Genomic DNA, 19,830 nt, shown 5'->3' with positions numbered 1-19,830 from the left:
TTCTATGGTAAGCCATAAATTTCCACACTATATCCCATGATTCTCCTACACCTATATCTTGTAAATAGCCCCTTTGTAAGTAAACTCATTTCAAATTATTCCAATGATGCAAACCCTCCATCTACTTACTGTTAACTTCCTGACCGACACCCATTTCACTTAGAATAAGACTTGTAATATCCTATGCAGCTCTACGTGATCGATACTCTCCACCCAGAGCTATTGCCTCCCTGAGCTCCTCTCCTACTGGTCTTCCTCATGTCCACTCTGGCTTCTTACTATTCGTCAAATATGTCAGTTTATTCCACTTGTGTGGAATGATTTTCCCCCAGCTACTCACTTGGTGACTCACTTACCTTTTTCATGTCTTTGCTAAAATCTCACCTTTTAATGAAGTTTCTCCTGACCCTGTATTTAATTTACTTACTTAGATTGTTTATTATTTATTCTCCTCCTTCTATTCTCATCCAATGTATTCTTTTTTTTTCATTTGAGAGAGAGAGAGAGAGAGAGAGAGAGAGAGAGAGAGAGAGCGCATGAGTGAGGGAGGGGGCAGAGGGAGACAGAATCTTAAGCAGTCTCCATTCTGACACAGGGCTTGATCTCATGACCTTGGGATCACAACCTGAGCTGAAATCAAGAGCTGGATGCTCAAATGATTGAGCCACCCAGCCACCCCCGTATCCAATGTATTCTTGATCTGAACTTTTATAACTATTTCCTAAATAGTCTCCCTGTCCCTGATCTAGCTCCATGTCAATCTATCCTCTCTACATCCCCAAATCACTACCTTTCAGAAATGTAGATGAGTATATGCAACTCCTTTGCATTAAACCACTACACAAGAGATATTTTTATGGAACAAAATGTATTTTGTTTCCCACTGAATAATATTCTGACACCTCAGAACAGCATTCCTGGCTCTCAATATCTGGTCCTAATTTGCTTTTGACCATATTTTCAGTTTCTAATACCATCACCTTCAACTCACTCTCAGATACACATCTACATGGACTTATTTCACTCAGAAAAAGCCACAGTTTCTGCCTCTATGTTTCTTCTCCAAAAGTTCTCAAAATGTCCTTTCCTATCTCAGTCATTTTTCTAAATGAAGACCAAACATTGCCTCTTTTAAAAATCTTTCTCTTATCCCTTAGTTATGAAAAATTATTCTCTCTTCTAGTCTTAACAGTATTTGGTTTATACATCCATCATTTATCACTTCTTTCATCCATTTTTTAAAATAATTCACAGTCATAGTTGATTAAGGTCTATGGGCCAGGAATATATCACTCTCAGATATGCATGAAAGTTCTTTGTAATTGCTTCTTAATTCCTCACTAGATCACCAGCTTCCCTAAGGGGAAAGAGAGTGTCTCACTTATCTGACATCATCTAGTGTCTCCTACAGAACTTTGTTGAATTGAGTAAAAACAATTAGATAGATGAACCAGTATTATATACATGCCCTCATTATATTTTGGAAAAAGAGATATTCTTTTTAAGTTTCTTTAAACCTAAATGAAATTTGAGTGGAATGATTTTATCTGGGAAAAAGAAACAGGTGTTATGCTTTTAAATATATAAATTTTTGTCACCAAAGTTAATAATCTTAATTTACATTACACCTCCCTAAATAGAGGGTTTTAGAATCTTATTTAAAATCACAATAACCATTACTGAAATACATAAAAGGTTGGGGGGTAGGATAGAAAAAAACATACGGGCCTTTCCCAAGAGACTATGGTACTCAACAAGAATCACTCGCAGGGTGGCAGAATGATCGTCAACAACACTGAGAGCATCCTAATGTTTTAATACTGTGTGGAACTTACGTTCAAAGACATGAAGAAGGTGCCTGTGGTCTTCAAAGAGACCAAGAAGTCCTTCATGGTGCTGTTTTATCTGATGAAGGACTGTGAGATCAAGCAGCCTGTGTTTGGTGCAAACTACATCAAGAGGACAGTGAAGGCTGGAGCAGGAGGTGGCTGGGAAGGCTCTGAGACATACAAGTTGACCTTTATGGTAGGGAGTGCCATCATGTTTGGACAACAGATACTGCAAGTGGCATCTCAAGCCTCCCAAGGTGAAGCCCCCAAAATAGAGTCTATGGGTATTCCTTACATGCTCAGTGGGACCTAGGTCTTTCCCCTGTCAATGGAATGTATCCACTGCCCCCACTTGAGGTTCCAGGACCTCCCATGATGGATGGGGTCATGGGTTATGTGCCCCATCCTAGGCCCATGGAACCTCCAGTCAGCAGCCCTGAAGTCCCCTCCACTCCTGGAGCTGAAGGTAAAGCTGCAGAAGCGGCTGCCAGAGACTATTACAATCTGGGTAACCCACATGATGTCTACACTCCCACGAACCAGCTTCGGCCACCATCCTACTACCCTTCTCCCCATGGAAGAAGAACCAGCATACCCTCCCTGCTCCTGCCTCCCACCCCTGCTTACTCTTCCCTACCCTTCCTTCCCCTTGGGACTGAGAGGTGATGGAAGGGCCTTGTTCTTCCTCCACGTCTGATTATAAACCACTTCCTAGGGACTGGTGTTGAGGGAAAGGGGGCCCCTTGACTCGGGAGCCATGCCTCCCAGCTTCTCAGGCTAGCCCAGAGCCCACGGCGCTGCTTGGATGCACTTCCCTCTCACCATCCCTGGTGCTCTCCTCAGGAGCATGGGTGATCATCTCGTTCCTGTCTTGCTCTGGTAGCTTCTACTCACAGAGGGACTTTCTGGCCACCTTGTCTACTCAGTACAGCTCCCTCATTTGAGAATCTACGTTATATTCAGCCTTGTGAGCTCCCTCAGATCAGCCTCGTATGTCTTCCTGAGGGCCTCTGCCAGGCCCCCTTCACGTTCCCTCCACTCTGGTCTGTGCCTAACCGTGAAAGGCCACCTTTTCAGTGGACTGTCAGCCCTCATTCCTATCCCAGCCTGCCTCCAGCCCGTCACACTCACCTTCCCCTCCCTGACCTGTCCTTGGTCATTTGTTGCCACTGCATTGTGACTTTTGGAACTTTAACACGAGCTTCCAGGCGGTGGGTGCCATCAATGCCAGGCCGCAGCAACAGGGAGGGAGCCCACTGCTTCCCTCCTAGTGCTTTTGGCATTTGTTTCTCTTTGCCTTCTTGCTTTTCCCTCTAGAAGGAACTTCCCAGACTGGAACTGGAGAATGAATGTTCATCCCACTATGACATCTGAGGACTGCTGGATGGGCTGGAACAAAGGCTCCTGACCCCTGGGGCCTGGCCTGAGCCTGTGTGCTGACCATGGCCTCTTACCAGCCCCTCACCCTGACCTCTTCCCTTTAAGTTTCATGCCTAATTGGTGATATACCCCCTAGAGGCACTAAAATTTGCTCTCATTTGCTTCTGGACTGGCCGTGAAGTGAGGAGATGGTTATTTAAAGAGAATTGCGTTTACTTGACAAAACAACCAGTTAATATACTAATGTGAAATAAGCCTTGTTTGCACCTGGATGTATTTACTGAAAATGCGAAGTAGTAAAATGAAGTGACTGGGTGGGGGGGGTGGGGGGGTGGGGGGGGGAGAATACATAAGGTAAGTGATTTTTGAAAAATTGTGGTTTGATCACCATATACCTCACCCTCCTCTCTCTTGTGTAGTTTCTTTTACTGTTCATAACCTGACATTACATTTCTACTTATTTGTTTTCCAATTGCCTGATGCCTTATTAGAATATAAGCTTGATAAGGGTGGGGGCTTTGTTTTGTTCAATCTTGTATCGCTAGTACTTAGGATAGTGACTAGCATGTGATAGACAGCCAATAAGTATTTCTTATATGAATGAAAAAAAATTACAAAATCCTGGAGTAAACCAAACTAAAACTGGGCAAGATTAACATGACTACCTGAAACAACAACATATAAATGAAGATACAATTTACACCCCAGAGAGGAGAAATTGACATCCTAAAGACAACAATTCTCTCCATAATGATCTTTAAATTCAATGCACGACAATTAAAATCCCAACAGATTTTTTCATGGATCCTAACAATCTAATTTAAAACCCATTCAATACATGAATCATCTAAATCAGCTTTTACTTTGAATTTGGTCAGCAAAGTTTATTATGCCCATATATTATAAAGAAAATGAACTAATTTTAAAATCATTTTTTCTAAGCACAAAACATTTTGCAACTTTCCATATAAATTTGCATTATAAACTACACATACTTTAATCCTAAATGAAAGACTTAAGTAAATTTTTCTACTTAAGCCTTATTAAATGTTTGATGTGATCAGCATTTTGATTCTCCTTGAGCAAGCTGTTTGGATAAATAAAATATTTCTTCTCCAAACATTGAAGTGGCTCCAAATTGCTAATATTTCATATGTACTTTTAATATTAACTATCTCCTTCCTATGTTTTTTTTGCATCCATACTACAAATATGACAAAGAGCTCTAGTAAAATATGAAACAAAGATGCCTATTGTTTGACTTTCCTAGTTGGTATTGTTCACGGAGTGTGCACTGCCATGCCATCTGTAATTGACAACCCCAGACAATGGATGGACTGCTGTCATCAATCCTTGCTTAACTAAAATCTCTTCTTTTGTGAAACTCATTCAGTAATCCTGTACTTGGTCTCTAAAACGAGTAAAATTGTATTTGTATGTCTTTTCGTTGAGAGAGCAATTAAGTAAAATTGTCACTTTTAAAAATACATAAAGTCAAACCCTTTTGAAAGAGAAAATGCATGAGGTTAGCTAAGAAAACTCTGAAAAAAATGAGAACTTTGGGGGACTTCCTCTACCAGATTTCAAAGGTTCCAATAAACTATATTAATTAAGGAAGAATAGTATTATCAGACGAATCAACCGATGAAGGGAGTAGAAGAGAACTCATAAATACATTATACGATAAAGGTGTCATTTTATATCAGTGTGGCAAAGCATGGATTATTCAATAAATAGCATTTAGAAAACTATAAGATTACAGACATTTCTTGAATCATACATACAAAATAAACCCAGATAGATTATGGAACTAGGTAAAACAAAAACTATAACTATAAAAGAGGAGAAAATTATAAAACAAATGTTAACCAATACAGGAGAAGCTAAGTACAATATGATATGTCCATTCCATGGAATACTTTGTAGTGTGTAAAACAAATGTATGAAAAGAGCTCCAAGATATGTTGCTAAGTAAAAGGGCAAAACTATATTGTTCTTCTTCTTCTTTTTTTTAATCACACCTTCTTGCTCATCTTTCTTATCTTCCCAACCTCCTCTGGAATGTGCTTGGGTTCAGTCTCTGTACTTCTTCATCATTTCTATTCCCTAAGTGATCTCATTCAGACTATCTATATGTTAATAACTTGCAAATTTTTTACATTTGACCCATATTTGTCCTCAGGAATCCAGAATTATCTATCCAATTCATAACGCAACTTCTGCACTTGAATTTCTAAGAGGCATGTCAAACTCAACCTATCCCAAACAACTTCCCTCTCAATTTTACTCTTTCTGCAGTCATATCCAGTTCACTAAATGACAACTCCACCTTTCCACTGTTTCAGTTCAAATACTTTTGAGGTATGCCCTTTTTTCCATTCTTTTCCACACCTCCACTGTCAATAATTATGCTGACAATACTTTAAAACTATATCCAAAATTTAATAATTTCTTCCTAATCTTCCCCTCTAACCTAAACCACCATTATCTCTCACCTAGTTTATTGCTCACCTGAATTATAGCTTCCTAAATGATCTCTGTGCTTTGGCCTTTAACTATGTTTCAGTCGTATTGGTCCTTTTGGTGTTCCTTGAAGTAGCAAGCAAGCTCCTGCCTTGGGCTTTTTACCTGCTGTTCCCTCTGCCTGGAACACTCATCCTCCAAGATAACCGCATGGTTTCCTCCATCATCTTTCAACTGTCTACATACATGTTATCTTAAAAAAGCCTTCCCTGGCTACTCTATATAAAATACCATCCCTCCTCATCCCACTCTTACTCACTTTGCTTTAATTTTCTTAATAGCACTTATCACCATCTGATATACAATATATATATATTAAATGACATGCAAGCAGGAGCTTTTTTTCCCCTTCAATCTCTGTAGCTTCCAGAAAAGTACATGGCACACTATAGACACACAATAAATATTTGTTGAGAGAATGGATAGATGAATGGATGAATGATTACATTCAAATGATTCCTTTCCTCAAAAAAACCCAAGATATTTGTACATATGTATATGTATCTGCCCATATACAAATACAGAAGCATGAGAAGGGATTATCATTGTGGGTAGTGACACAGAACAAAGACTTTCACTTTTTACTACATATTTGTATACTTTTAGAATTTTTTTTATAATGATAATATATTTATGTACTACTGATGCTAAAAGGTAAATATATAAAAAATGTTGCTTAATATTTTGAATGCATTCAGTTCAATTATTAAGCTTATTTTTTGTGTGACATGCATCTATATCATTTTTATAATGTTTATAATAAAGATAAAATATAGGTTGATAGGTATTTTAATGTTTTTCACAAAATATTGTTACTTTAACATAGGTCAACTACACATCATTTACCAGCCCTTTTATCTGTTTTTAAATTTAGTTTCTGTTCCATGTCATTCTCTTCAAGGACGGACTAAGACTTCTTAGGCTTCCTTAAAAGTATTCTTCAAGGGAATCTGAAGACTTGCCATGTGAGACTGATACACTCTCAAGTAAAGATAATGTTTGGATTTTAGTTGTAAAAATTTAGGAACTTATTTCTAACAGAGTTTTATAGGTTGAAATTAGCATAGAGGCTATAGGACAATTCTATGAAAATTTCTTGATTTTCATTTCAACTTTTAAATGAGGTTAAGTGAATATGGTATTCAAAATATTACCTAAAGATAAAAGACATATTAAAATTATATTAAACTGCCCAGATTTCCTTTTTTTTTTTTTTGTAGATGTTCTTTCTCTATTTTTTTAAATCAAATTTGTTGTTAAATTGGTTTCCGTACAACACCCAGCGCTCATCCCAACAGGTGCCCTCCTCAATGACCATCACCCTCTTTCCCTTCCTCCCCACCCCCCATCAACCCTCAGTTTGTTCTCAGTATTCAAGAGTCTCTTATGGTTTGCCTCCTTCCCTCTCTGTAGCTTTCCCCCACCCCACCCCCTCCCCCCTGGTCTTCTGTTGAGTTGCTCAGAATCCACATATGAGTGAAAACATATGGTATCTGTCTTTCTCTGCCTGACTTATTTCACTTAGCATAACACTCTCCAGTTCCATCCACATTGCTACAAAAGGCCATATTTCATTCTTTCTCATTACCAAGTAGTATTCCATTGTATATATAAACCACATGTTCTTTATCCATTCATCGGTTGATGGACATTTAGGCTCTTTCCATAATTTGGCTATTGTTGAAAGTGCTGCTATAAACATTGGGGTACAAGTGCCCCTATGCATCAGCACTCCTGTATTCCCTGGGTAAATTCCTAGCAGTGCTATTGCTGGGTCATAGGGTAGATCTATTTTTAATTTTTTGAGGAACCTCCACACTGTTTTCCAGAGTGGCTGCACCAGTTTGCATTCCCGACCAACAGTGCAAGAGGGTTCCCGTTTCTCCACATCCTCTCCAGCATCTATAGTCTCCCGGTTTGTTCATTTTAGCCACTCTGACCGGCAAGAGGTGGTATCTCAGTGTGGTTTTGATTTGTATTTCCCTGATGAGGAGTGACGTTGAGCAGATCTTTTCATGTGCCTGTTGGCCATCTGAATGTCTTCTTTAGAAAAGTGTCTATTCATGTCCTCTGCCCAGTTCTTCACCAGATTATTTGTTTTTTGGGTGTGGAGTTTGGTGAGTTCTTTACAGATTTTGGATACTAGCCCTTTATCCAATACGTCAGTTGCAAATATATTTTCCCATTCCATCGGTTGCCTTTTAGTTTTGTTGATTGTTTCCTTTGCAGTGCAGAAGCTTTTTATATTGATGAGGTCACAATAGTTCATTTTTGCTTTTAATTCCCTTGCCTTTGGAGATGTGTCAAGTAAAAAATTGCTGTGGCTGAGGTCAGAGAGGTTTTTTTCCTGCTTTCTCCTCTAGCGTTTTGATAGTTTCCTGTCTTACATTCAGGTCCTTCATCCATTTTGGGTTTATCTTTGTGAATGGTGTATTCTGCATGTTGCTGTCCAGTTCTCCCAGCACCATTTGTTAAAGAGACCATCTTTTTTTCCATCAGATATTCTTTCCTGCTTTGTCAAAGATTAGTTGGCCATACATTTGTGGGTCCAATTCTGGAGTCTCTATTCTATGTGTCTGTTTTTGTGACACTACCATGCTGTCTTGATGATTACAGCTTTGTAGTAGAGGTTAAAGTCTGGGATTGTGATGCCTCCCGGTTTGGTTTTCTTCTTCAATATTACTTTGGCTACCATACAAATTTTAGGATTGCTTTTCTAGCTTCGAGAAGAATGCTGGTGCAATTTTGATTGGGATTGCATTGAATGTGTAGATAGCCTTGGGTAGCATTGACATTTTAACAATATTTATTCTTCCAATTCATGAGCACGGAATATTTTTCCATTTCTTTGTATCTTCTTCAATTTCCTTCATAAGCTTTCTATAGTTTTCAGCATAAAGATCTTTTACATCTTTGGTTAGGTTTATTCCTAGGTATTTTATAATTCTTGGTGCAACTGTGAATGGGATCAGTTTCTTCATTTGTCTTTCTGTTGCTTCATTATTAGTGTATAAGAATGCAACTGATTTCTGTACATTAATTTTGTATCCTGCGACTTTGCTGAATTCATGTATCAGTTCTAGCAGACTTTTGGTGGAGTATATCGGGTTTTCCATGTATAGTATCATGTCATCTGCAAAAAGTGAAAGCTTGACTTCATCTTTGCCAATTTTGATGCCTTTGATTTCCTTTTGTTGTCTGATTGCTGATGCTAGCACTTCCAACATTATGTTAAACAACAGCAGTGAGAGTGGACATCCCTGTCATGCTCCTGATCTCAGGGGGAAAGCTGTCAGTTTTGAGGGTGATATTAGCTGTGGGCTGTTCATAAGTGGCTTTTATGATGTTTAAGTATGTTTCTTCTATACCAACTTACTCGAGGGTTTTTATTAAGAAAGGATGCTGAATTTTGTCGAATGCTTTTTCTGCATCAATTGACAGGATCATATGGTGCTTATCTTTTCTTTTATTAATGTGATGTACCATGTTGATTGATTTGTGAATACTGAACCAGCCCTGCAGCCCAGGAATGAATCCCACTTGATCATGGTGAATAATTCTTTTTATATGCTGTTGAATTCAATTTGCTAGTACTTGTTGAGAATTTTTGCATCCATATTCATCAGGGATATTGGCCTGTAGTTCTTTTTTTGCTGGGTCTCTGTCTGGTTTGTGAATCAAAGTAATGCTCGCTTCCCAGAATGAGTCTGGAAGTTTTCCTTCCCTTTCTATTTTTTGGAACAGCTTGAGAAGGATAGGTATTATCTCTGCTTTAAATGTCTGGTAGAATTCCCCTGGGGAGCCATCTGGTCCAGGACTCTTACTTGTTGGGAGATTTTTGATAACTGATTCACTTTCTTCACTGGTTATGGGTCTGTTCAAATTTTCTATTTCTTTCTGCTTGAGTTCTGGAAGGTGTGTGGGTGTTTAGAAATTTGTCCATTTCTTCCAGGTTGTCCAGTTTGTTGGCATATGATTTTTCATAGTATTCCCTGATAATTGCTTGTATTTCTGAGGGATTAGTTGTAATAATTCCATTTTCATTCATGATTTTATCTATTTGGGTGATCTCCCCTTTCTTTTTGAGAAGCCTGGCTAGTGGTTTATCAATTTTGTTTATTTTTTCAAAAAACCCACTCTTGGTTTCATTGATCTGTTCTACTGTTTTTTTGATTCTATATTGTTTATTTCTGCTGTTATCTTTATTATTTCTCTTCTTCTGCTGGGTTGGGGTGTCTTTGCTGTTCTGCTTCTAGTTCCTTTAGGTGTGCTGTTAGATTTTGTATTTGGGATTTTTCTTGTTTCTTGAGATAGGCCTGAATTGCAATGTATTTTCCTCTCAGGACTGCCTTTGCTGCATCCCAAAGCATTTGGATTGTTGTATTTTCATTTTCATTTGTTTCCATATATTTTCCCATATATTTTCCCAAATATATTTCCATATATTTCTTCTCTAATTGCCTGGTTGACCCATTCTTTCTTTAGTAGGGTGTTCTTTAACCTCCATGCTTTTGGAGGTTTCCCAGACTTTCCTGTGGTTGATTTCAAGTTTCATAGCATTGTGGTCTGAAAGTGTGCATGGTATGATTGCAATTCTTTTATACTTATGAAGGGCTGTTTTGTGACCCAGTATGCGATTTATTTTGAAGAATGTTCCATGTGCACTTGAGAAGAAAGTATATTCTGTCGCTTTGGGATGCAGAGTTCTAAATATATCTGTCAAGTCCATCTGATCCAACATATCACTCAGGACCCTTGTTTCTTTATTTATTCTGTCTAGATAATCTATTCATTACTGTAAGTGGAGTATTAAAGTCTCCTGCAATTATCACATTCTTATCAATAAGGTTGCTTATGTTTGTGAGGAATTGTTTTATATATTTGGGGCTCCTGTATTCGGTGCATAGACATTTATAATTGTTAGCTCTTCCTGATTGATAGACCCTGTGATTATTATATAATGCCCTTCTTCATCTATTGTTACAACCTTTAATTTCAAGTCTAGTTTGTCAGATATAAGTATGGCTACTCCAGCTTCTTTTGACTTCTAGTAGTATGATAGATGGTTCTCCATCCCCTCACTTTCAATCTGAAGGTGTTCTCAGGTTTAAAATGAGTCTCTTATAGACAGCAGATAGATGGGTCTTTTTTTTTTTTTTTCTTAATCCATTCTGATACCCTATGTCTTTTTGTTGGAGCATTTAGTCCATTTACATTCAGTGTTATTATTGAAAGATATGAGTTTAGAGTCATTGTGATATCTGTAGGTTTCATGCTTGTAGTGGTATCTCTGGTACTTTGTGGTCCTTGCAACATTTCACTCACAGAATCTCCTTTAGGATCTTTTGTAGGGCTCGTTTAGTGGTGATGAATTCCTTCAGTTTTTGTTTGTTTGGGAAAACCTTCTATTCTGAATGACAGACTTGCTGGGTAAAGGATTCTTGGCTGCATATTTTTTCTGTTCCTCACATTGAAGATTTCCTGTCATTCCTTTCTGGCCTGCCAAGTTCAGTAGATAGGTCTGCTACTACCCTTATGTGTCTACCTTTGTATGTTAAGGCCCGCTTATCCCTAGCTGCTTTCAGAATTCTCTCTTTATCCTTATATTTTGCCACTTTTGCTATGATATGTTGTGCAGGAGATTGATTCAAGTTATGCCTGAAGGCAGTTCTCTGTGCCTCTTGGATTTCAATGCCTGTTTCCTTCCCCAGATCAGGGAAGTTCAAGTATACCTTCAGTCCTTCTCTCTCTCTTCTTCTTCTGGAATTCCTATGATACAGATATTGTTCCATCTGATTGCAACACTTATCTCTTTAATTCTTCCCTCACACTCCTGGATTTTTTAATCTTTTTCTCAGCTTCCTCTTTTTCCATAATTTTATCTTCTAATTCACATATTCTCTCTTCTGCCTCTTCACTCTGTGCTGTAGCCGCCTCCATTTTATTTTCCACCTCATTTATAGCATTTTTAATTCATCATGACTATTTTTTAGTCCCTTGATCTCTGTAGCAATAGATTCTCTGCTGTCCTCTATGCTTTTTTGAAGCCCAGCGATTAATTTTATGACTATTCTTCTAAATTCTTGTTCTGTTATATTGCTTAAATTGGTTTGGATCAAGTCGTTAGCTGTTGCTACTTCCTGGAATTTCTTTTGAGAAGAAATCTTCTGTTTCATCAATTTGGCTAGTTTTCTGTCCCTAATGCATTTTAAAAGCTTGTTGTATGCTCTGCACCTGCGAGCACTGCTTTATTAAAGGACGGTCATACACTGTCCAGGGCCTGGCCCTTCAGGAAGTGTTTTTTCCGGGACTGTTACTTGCTCTCTGTTGTGACTTTGGTTATTTTATTACCCTACTCGTAGTAATATTTTGGACCCTCCACCAGATGTACTTTGATTTGTTCCTTGGAGTAGCCCTGTAAAGGAAAACAAAGGGGAGACAAAAACACGCAAACACACAAACAAACAAAAACAAAAACAAAAACCTAAAGACTAAAAACAAAAAACCCAAAAACACTGACTACAAGTAAAGAAGAGGGTGGAGGCGGTGCTGATGGAAGAGCACATACAAAGAGAGAAATGACAGGAGTGGGGGGGGGGGTAGAGGAAGAAATAAACATTGATTAGGCAGGTAGACTAAAAGGCTTAATCCAGAGAGAGAGAAAGGAAAATAAAGGAGGTGGGGAAAATGAAACAAAGATAAAGCTACCCAGACAGAGAAACTATATGGCTTGATTATTTCAGAGAGAGAGAGAGGGGAGTGTAAAGAAGGAGGTGTAGAAAATGTATCAAGATAATGGATTAAATACGTCTGTTTAGACAGACCAATGACCGGAGTAACCAGCCTAGGGGAGGGAAGAGATAAGGAGGAGAAATGGGGGGTGGGAAGGAGAATATATCTATGTATCCAGAATTGACCTAGTGTTAATCCAGGCAATGCTGCAGCACTTGTAGGTAGTAGCTGTCCACAGGGTCTGTGCTGCTCTGTGGATACACAGTTACCCAGTGCAAGGGGGTGTGGTTTGGCGTAATCTGAACCCACTTCCACTACAGGCCCCAGGAGTGATCCCTGAGGCCCTGTCTTGGGGGGGGGGGGAGGGGGGGAGATGGTGATCCCCCAGTCTCTTCTCCACGGAGCCAGACCAGTGGACTCAGTTTGAGTTGTCCTCCTTGTGCCGTGGGCGCAAACAGGATGGTCCTTCTCGCTCCGCCAACTCCCCTGACCCTGCACTTGGCTAGCATTCAAAGTCCCACTCCCTGTGTGCTATGGCCCTGGGGAAGTGCCTGTCATTGCTGCCATACGTGGGCCCGGCTGGCTTTGTCTGTGCCACAGCACTTCAGGGAGGACCACCTTCTCCTACTGCGACTGAGCCGCTGCCCTTGCTGTGAGCCCCCAGGTGGCGGACGCAGGCAGCCTTTGTTTTTTCCCACAGCACTCCAGGGAAACGGCAGCGTTTTCCTCCTGCAGTCTGCGCCTTCCGCCCAGCCACTATGTCCCTAAGCCCAGGGGTGGTGGAAGCAGGCCGGTTCTGTATTAGCATGCAGCCTTCCATGATGGGAACCACTTCCTCCAGCTGCGGACTGAGACTCTGACCTACTACCGCACCCAGGCCTGGCTCCCCTCCTCCCCAGGTGCGCGAACAGGGAGCTGGCCCCAGTCCCAAGAAAGTTAGAGATCAGATTCCTCTCAGTCTCAGTCCGAGGTCTTTCTCCTGTCCAGATATGGTCCCGCACTTCCTTAGCCACTCTTTCTCTTCCCTTTGTCTTTCCGCAGGAGGGGGTGCCTCCCCTCCTTGCCCATGCAGCCCTTTTTTTAATCTCCCCCAGATCACTAAACTGCCCAGATTTCTGAAGCATTTATATATTACCAGTTGTTGAGTATATTAAAACTAAAAGAATATATAAATATATTTAATATATTAATATATTTTTATAAATTATATATTTATATATTATAAAATACATATTTATACATATTATATATTATAAAATATATATTAATATAAATATAAATAAATGACTATGTAAATCAGACCTATACTCATCAACAATAGCAAATATAGTAAGTTGAAGAATAAAGTCAAAACAGTACAACTAGAAAAGAAATAGCTAGATAATTTGAAAGTAGGTAAACTGGGGTGCCTGGATGGCTCAGCTGTTTAAGCGTCTGACTCTTCATTTTGGTTTAGGTCACAATCTCATGGTTTGTGGGATCAAGCCCTGCATCAGGCTCCCTGCTGGCAGCACCGGGCCTGCTTGGGATTCTCTCTCTCCCTCTCTTTCTGCTCCCTCCCCATTTGCACTCTCTCTCTCTAAAAATAAATACGTAAAAAAAAAAGGTAGGTAAATCTTAAAAATTGCTCTATTCTCTTGAAATGATTAGAATACGTAGGAGTATAAAAATTTGGTAACTTAAAAAGACAGAATTTATGTGTGGCTATCAGAAATGATTCAAGTTGTAAAGGAGATACTAGAGAAAGATCCTAGAATCCAAGACATTTAAAGAAAATCATAGCACAAGCATATGTTCATGTTAATTAATTCATATATTCCATAAATACGTATTGAGCCCCTACTGGTCTTCTTCTGCCTTCACTAGAACATACCTTCAGTTTAAGTCAATAAGATATATATTCCACGTATGGGCTTTTTCTACACAGGCTATTCCAAAGCACAGTTAGTTAGTCAATGACAAAAGAGTCATTTATTATTTCTCATTTCTCTCTAGACCATGCCAAGTGTAGCCCGATTTATAACATCCTTCTTTCTGCATGCATCTCATCTCTACTTCTAGTTCCATTATATAAGCAACGTACTCATATTTCATTTATCCTTTCGTTAAGAGTGCAGCTAGGAATGTAATCTCAAGGGGATATGTAAATTATAGTGTACATACAACAGAAAATAAACAGCTAGTTTAAAATGTATATATTACTTTGATAGTCATATCTGTGGTAAGATGTTGTTTCTTAATGACTCCTACTACATAACTGTCCTGGTATTTTTGTGTATGACAATAAGAATGACCGAGTCTAGGTGCTGAGAGAAAATGCTCCATTGGTCTGGCAAAACTGTGATAGTAGCTCCCCAATACCGCTTCTTACCGTGACTGACAAGTTTCCTCTGCTGTTCTTGTTGGACTCTTTCCCAGTCTTTTATCAATTTTGAAAAAGGAGTTTACACTGAGATACATATGGAACATCTGAAACATTAAGTCAATGAGACAGTCTTTACACTAACATTATGAATCATGTTGTGACTTCATTCCAATGAGAATTTCGCTCATTGTGCCAGACCAATGATGAAACAAATTTAGACAACTTGCTTATAATTTATTTACCAAGGGAAAAAGAAATGTGAGAATACTTATTTATAGCAAAATATTTTTCAAGATCATGTGCTGTATGGTATACAAATCCAAATTTGTATATAAAACTAGCAAAATGTAAACTAGTTTTTTTAAAGCCTGTTTTATATTAGTTTGATAGTCAACTTTCTGATAACAATTTCTATTAGTTTTGATTTCATGTTACTTAATATTTGAAACATAAACTATTTCTCTTTACTCTTTCAAATAGAATATTAATTTTCTATTTTAGATTTAATCACATTCTTGACTTCTTTTATTTACCATGAGCACAAGAACTTTTTTTTATGCTGAATAAATATAATCTCCATGAGCTTCAGAAACAACTTTATGAGTCATGAGAAATAATGATGTGCAAACTAAAGAAAGAAAGGGGCAAAATGTATGAAAACTCCATATTTAACTACTTCTAGACAACAAGAAGATGCCCTACAGCAAAAGAAAAATCAGAGCCAATACTCTAGAAAACGTATAACTGACTGAAGATTAGATACAGCTGTCTATGTGAGGTAATTGTGTAAAGACTGCCAACTACATCTAGAAATCTCTATAGTTTTCCCATATTAATTGGCAAGAATTGTTCTGAGACATAAACCCATCTGAAATAGTGAGAAGTAATGTGATATTGTAACAAAAGCTTATAAACAGCTGAATCTACAAGGCTGACAATAGAGTCTCCTTATCTTTTGTCAGATTACAAGAGCAATACCTTATTCCAGCTGAGATAGCTTCTGATGGTTTCTTACTGAATAACTGAATAAGCTAATAAGCTGTTAATATTGATAATTAAATACATGAAAACATAAATATGCACTTACTGTAAATTATTATTAGGTAACTTTATTTCTTAGAAACCAAACTTGGGGCAAGACAGCACTTACGGCCATTATTACACTGATTTTCAAAAACTCCATATTATCATTCAAGTGAAGAATTGAAGCAGGAAAGCAGAGTAACTGTTCATGCAAATCCGGCATAATTTAGAAAAAAAGGATACTGAAACTAAAACTAAATGTCATGATAAATATAGGTGAGGTTCCGTTGAAAACAAAAGGCATATTTTAGAAAGTTACATTCAAGTCACAGAATCATTATCAGGGCCAGGAGAGACCTCCAAAATCAGGCTCACTGATTTATCCAAGGCTATATTACTGCAGAGACAGAAATAAAACTCTAAGCAGTCAAAGCATGTCCTCTTCTAGGTGGTGTTCTTAGACTCCTCTGGGCATTTATTTTATTTTTTATTTTTTATTTTTTTAGAAATACAGGCATAAAGAGAGAGACAATGAGAGAGAAGAATTCTTTTAAATGTTTGTTTATTTTTTGAGAGAGGGAGAGCTAGTGCAGGGGAAGGGCAAAGAGAGAGAGAGAGAGAGAGAGAGAGAGAGAGAGAAAGGATCAAAAGCACAAACCATAAGACCATGACTTGAGCCAAAGTCAGACGCTTAACTGACTAAGCCACCCAGGTGCCCCTCCCCTGAACATTTAAATGTCACCATCTCTATGCTTCCAATGTAACTTATAACTCTAACATAGCAGCTATCACACTGTATTACAGCTGTCTTTTGTTATCTGTCTTCCCATTGAGTTATACATTTCTTTAAAGCCTTTTATCTAGAAATCCCTGGTATCTAGCAGAGTGGGCAGTTAGTGGATACACAGTTCCTGGAGTATCTTCTAGATCTTAACATACTCTATGTTGAATAAATGTTTACTGATATTCTCAATGCCCAAAGTTGTTACTGAATCAGCTCTTCTGTTTTCATAATTTCAGAGTCTTTATTTTAATTGCACATTGGTTTTGAATTCAAAGGAGTTGCTAAAAAAAATTCTATGCCCCAATATCCAAATTCTGGATCAAATATTAATGATTTATAGAAAGACTAAAGAAAATTCCTTGAAAAGAATATGAAATATAATCAGTCATTTGTAACTTATTTTTTTTAAGCTTTCTTTTCTCCAAGGAATTGTCTGAAATGTAACTATAGTTTTTAAATAATAATTTGTTTTTATTTTTATAGGTTTTAGGCTAAAACTCTTAGAAAACAATTTAACTGATGAATACGTGATGTAGTAGGCATCATGATATGTAAATAAAGCAAAGTATTTTCTCTTCAATTTTGAGTTTATGAATAGAAAAAATCCCTGTGATAATCAGGTATGAAATTACAGTCCTTATGTGAAAAATTGGGACTGAAAAAGAAACAAACTTGGGGAGATACAAATACTCTTTTATATCTGTCAAAATAAAGCAACTCATTCTTCTAACAAATACAAATTTAATATCTGCTATATATCAGACATTGTTTGGGACACTTAACAAATTAGGTGATTTGCAGTTCAAATGAGCAAATTGACTTACTTGTAACAAACATAAATTCATATTTATTTTACACTATGTGTTATAGCCAGTGGTGTCATGAAGCCGGCTCCTAATGGCTCCAGAGAAAGCTGACTGTGTCATTTCTTCCCAGTTAACATTCAGTACATCAGGATGGTAGCTTCAAATTGGCCAAGTGTATTTATACCATGGAAATCAGGAAACACTAATATCAGGGGCTTTCATTCAGGGGCAAAGCCAACCATTAAAAATTTACCACCATACTACTGGCTGTAACCCATTAAGAGGGTCATAAAATCAAGTTAGTCAATTATGACCAATATTTTATAAAATTTAATAGAAAGGAATAAAATAAAAACATTAGCATGCATTAACTGTTGTAAGATCCAGTATCTTTCAAACAACAAACATTAATTAACCAAAAAGAAAAAAAATAAGCACTTTTCTTGTGAAATTTCTGTACCAGTTTATCTATTAGTCTATTCATATAATACAGGGTAGTGATGTAAAATATATTTCTTAATGTGGAACTGAGTTTTAAAAAGGTGAAACCAGTATTATAATCAAGAGAACAAATATAATCTTCTTCCACAAACATGTTTTACAACCTTTGTGGTCATCATATGCTTTGTGGTTAGAGATTACATGCTTCAGAGAGAAATAAAAACTTCATAGTTAATGGGTAGGCATTTAGAAGGTTTTTTCTTTCTTTTCAAGGAAAACCAAAGAGGGAATTATAATTTATGAACACAAAGGAATCTGAGTTTTTGTAGGTTTAAAATTAAATAAGACCTCTGTCTCATCAGGATAGTGTGCTTTCATCATTTTGCTCTAGTGGCCTCTGGAATGTAAACCTTCTCTTTCTGTTTCTTATCTTTGCTAAGAAGGGCAAAGCCAGTCCAGTACCTTGAGAATTCCCAAACTACTTATGTCAACATAATTATTTCTTCTCAAGATGTCTCATCAAATACCTTCGTTTTTTCTTTAGTTTTAACCAGTATGGAATCAGATTTTTCTTAATTTTATTTCATGTTATTCTTTTATTGAGCACTTGCTACATATATTATGATGAATGTTAGGCATTAAAAGAAAAATTTCAGAGATAACCTTTTTGTTTTAAAGTTGCTCAAAGAAATAAATACTTACCTATCTTGAAAAGATTAAATCCAAACCATTATTTAATTATGATTAAATAATGGGGTAGGTGCCAAAGCGAAAGAGCACATGAAGAGATCATCGCCCTTCTCCTTTTACAGAGTTAGCGGTCTCATTTTACTCAACCCTCAAAATCAGTACACAACAGAGATAAGGCAGGAAAGAAAACAGGCAGAAAGAAGAAGGGGTGAGGGAAGAGAAGAAAAAAAATATTTTGCAGATGTAGTTAGTGAGTTATTCAACCATCATTCTTAACACCTGTCTACTTTGCCTGCCTCACCACAGAGCCTGAGAAAGTCAAATAGTCACTTTCCAGACTCCCCTGCAGCTGAAAGTTACCTTGTGAAACATATCTGCGCAAGAAGACATGAAAAAATTCTGAGAAATTTCCGGAAAAACATTTTTTTTTACCGTCCTTGACAAAATGGGAGAATACTTGAGGAGAAAGTCTCTAACTCATGCCCACTTCTCGTGAAGACGTGATGCTTGCAACGGCAGCCCTGAGAGGGAAGTAGAGATGTGAACCCAGTGCCCTGATGTCATGGAGTCTGTGAACCAACCCCAGAACTGCTACTCCTTTTGTTTATGGGAGGAAATTAATGACTTTGTTGTTTATGCCACTGTTAGGTGAACTTGCCATTATTTACAGCCCAAAATATTTACAACTCAGGTTCTGGCCTAGATTCTGGGTATGGTTAACCACTGTCGTCTTTCTTTCCAAGATGTGGTTCTTGAGAAGTCACATGCTTCCTACATTATAGGTAGAACTTATCTTGAAACTCTCTCAATCTCCTTTCTCTCAAGGCCCATGGGGACCAAACAAATAGAAAATGAATAGAAAAATAGAAAAAGCTAATTATGTGCTATGTGCTATAAAACCAAAAGCTAAGCAGGATGTGGCTATTACAATCATGCCAACTTAATAAAATATTAATCCTAGTAAATAAAATATCTGATACTTACATAAAAAGAGAGTTTATAGAATGTGAGAGATACATTTATCTTATAGTGAGTACCTGTATTTATTGAAACTTAACACAAAATAGAGACATTTAAGGACAGTGCTGCTCCTAAAAACAAAAGGTGAGTATGTCCACATGTACTGGGCCACTCAGAGACCCCTCATCCTTACCATATTCCAGAGAAGCAAAATAGCACCGGGTCACTTTATTTGACTGTGAACAAGCTATAGGGTACAGAACTGAAGAGAGGGAAGCAGAAATTGGGAAACTGTCT

The 19,830-nt window shown here is 37.7% G+C and overlaps 1 protein-coding gene and 1 pseudogene across 5 annotated transcripts in view; one reads left to right on the top strand and one right to left on the bottom strand.

The window, feature by feature from the left end:
- Positions 1–19,830, bottom strand: part of METTL25 (methyltransferase like 25) — a 155,949-nt gene that overhangs the window by 81,124 nt on the left and 54,995 nt on the right. The gene's annotated exons all lie outside the window — the stretch shown is intronic.
- Positions 1,744–2,495, top strand: LOC125918354 (WW domain-binding protein 2-like; annotated as a pseudogene).

The sequence above is a fragment of the Panthera uncia genome, chromosome B4, assembly GCF_023721935.1.
Source record: "Panthera uncia isolate 11264 chromosome B4, Puncia_PCG_1.0, whole genome shotgun sequence".
In the NCBI taxonomy this organism is placed as follows: domain Eukaryota; kingdom Metazoa; phylum Chordata; class Mammalia; order Carnivora; family Felidae; genus Panthera; species Panthera uncia.
Note: the sequence above shows the minus strand (reverse complement) of the source record. Positions and strands in the feature narration are given on the sequence as shown.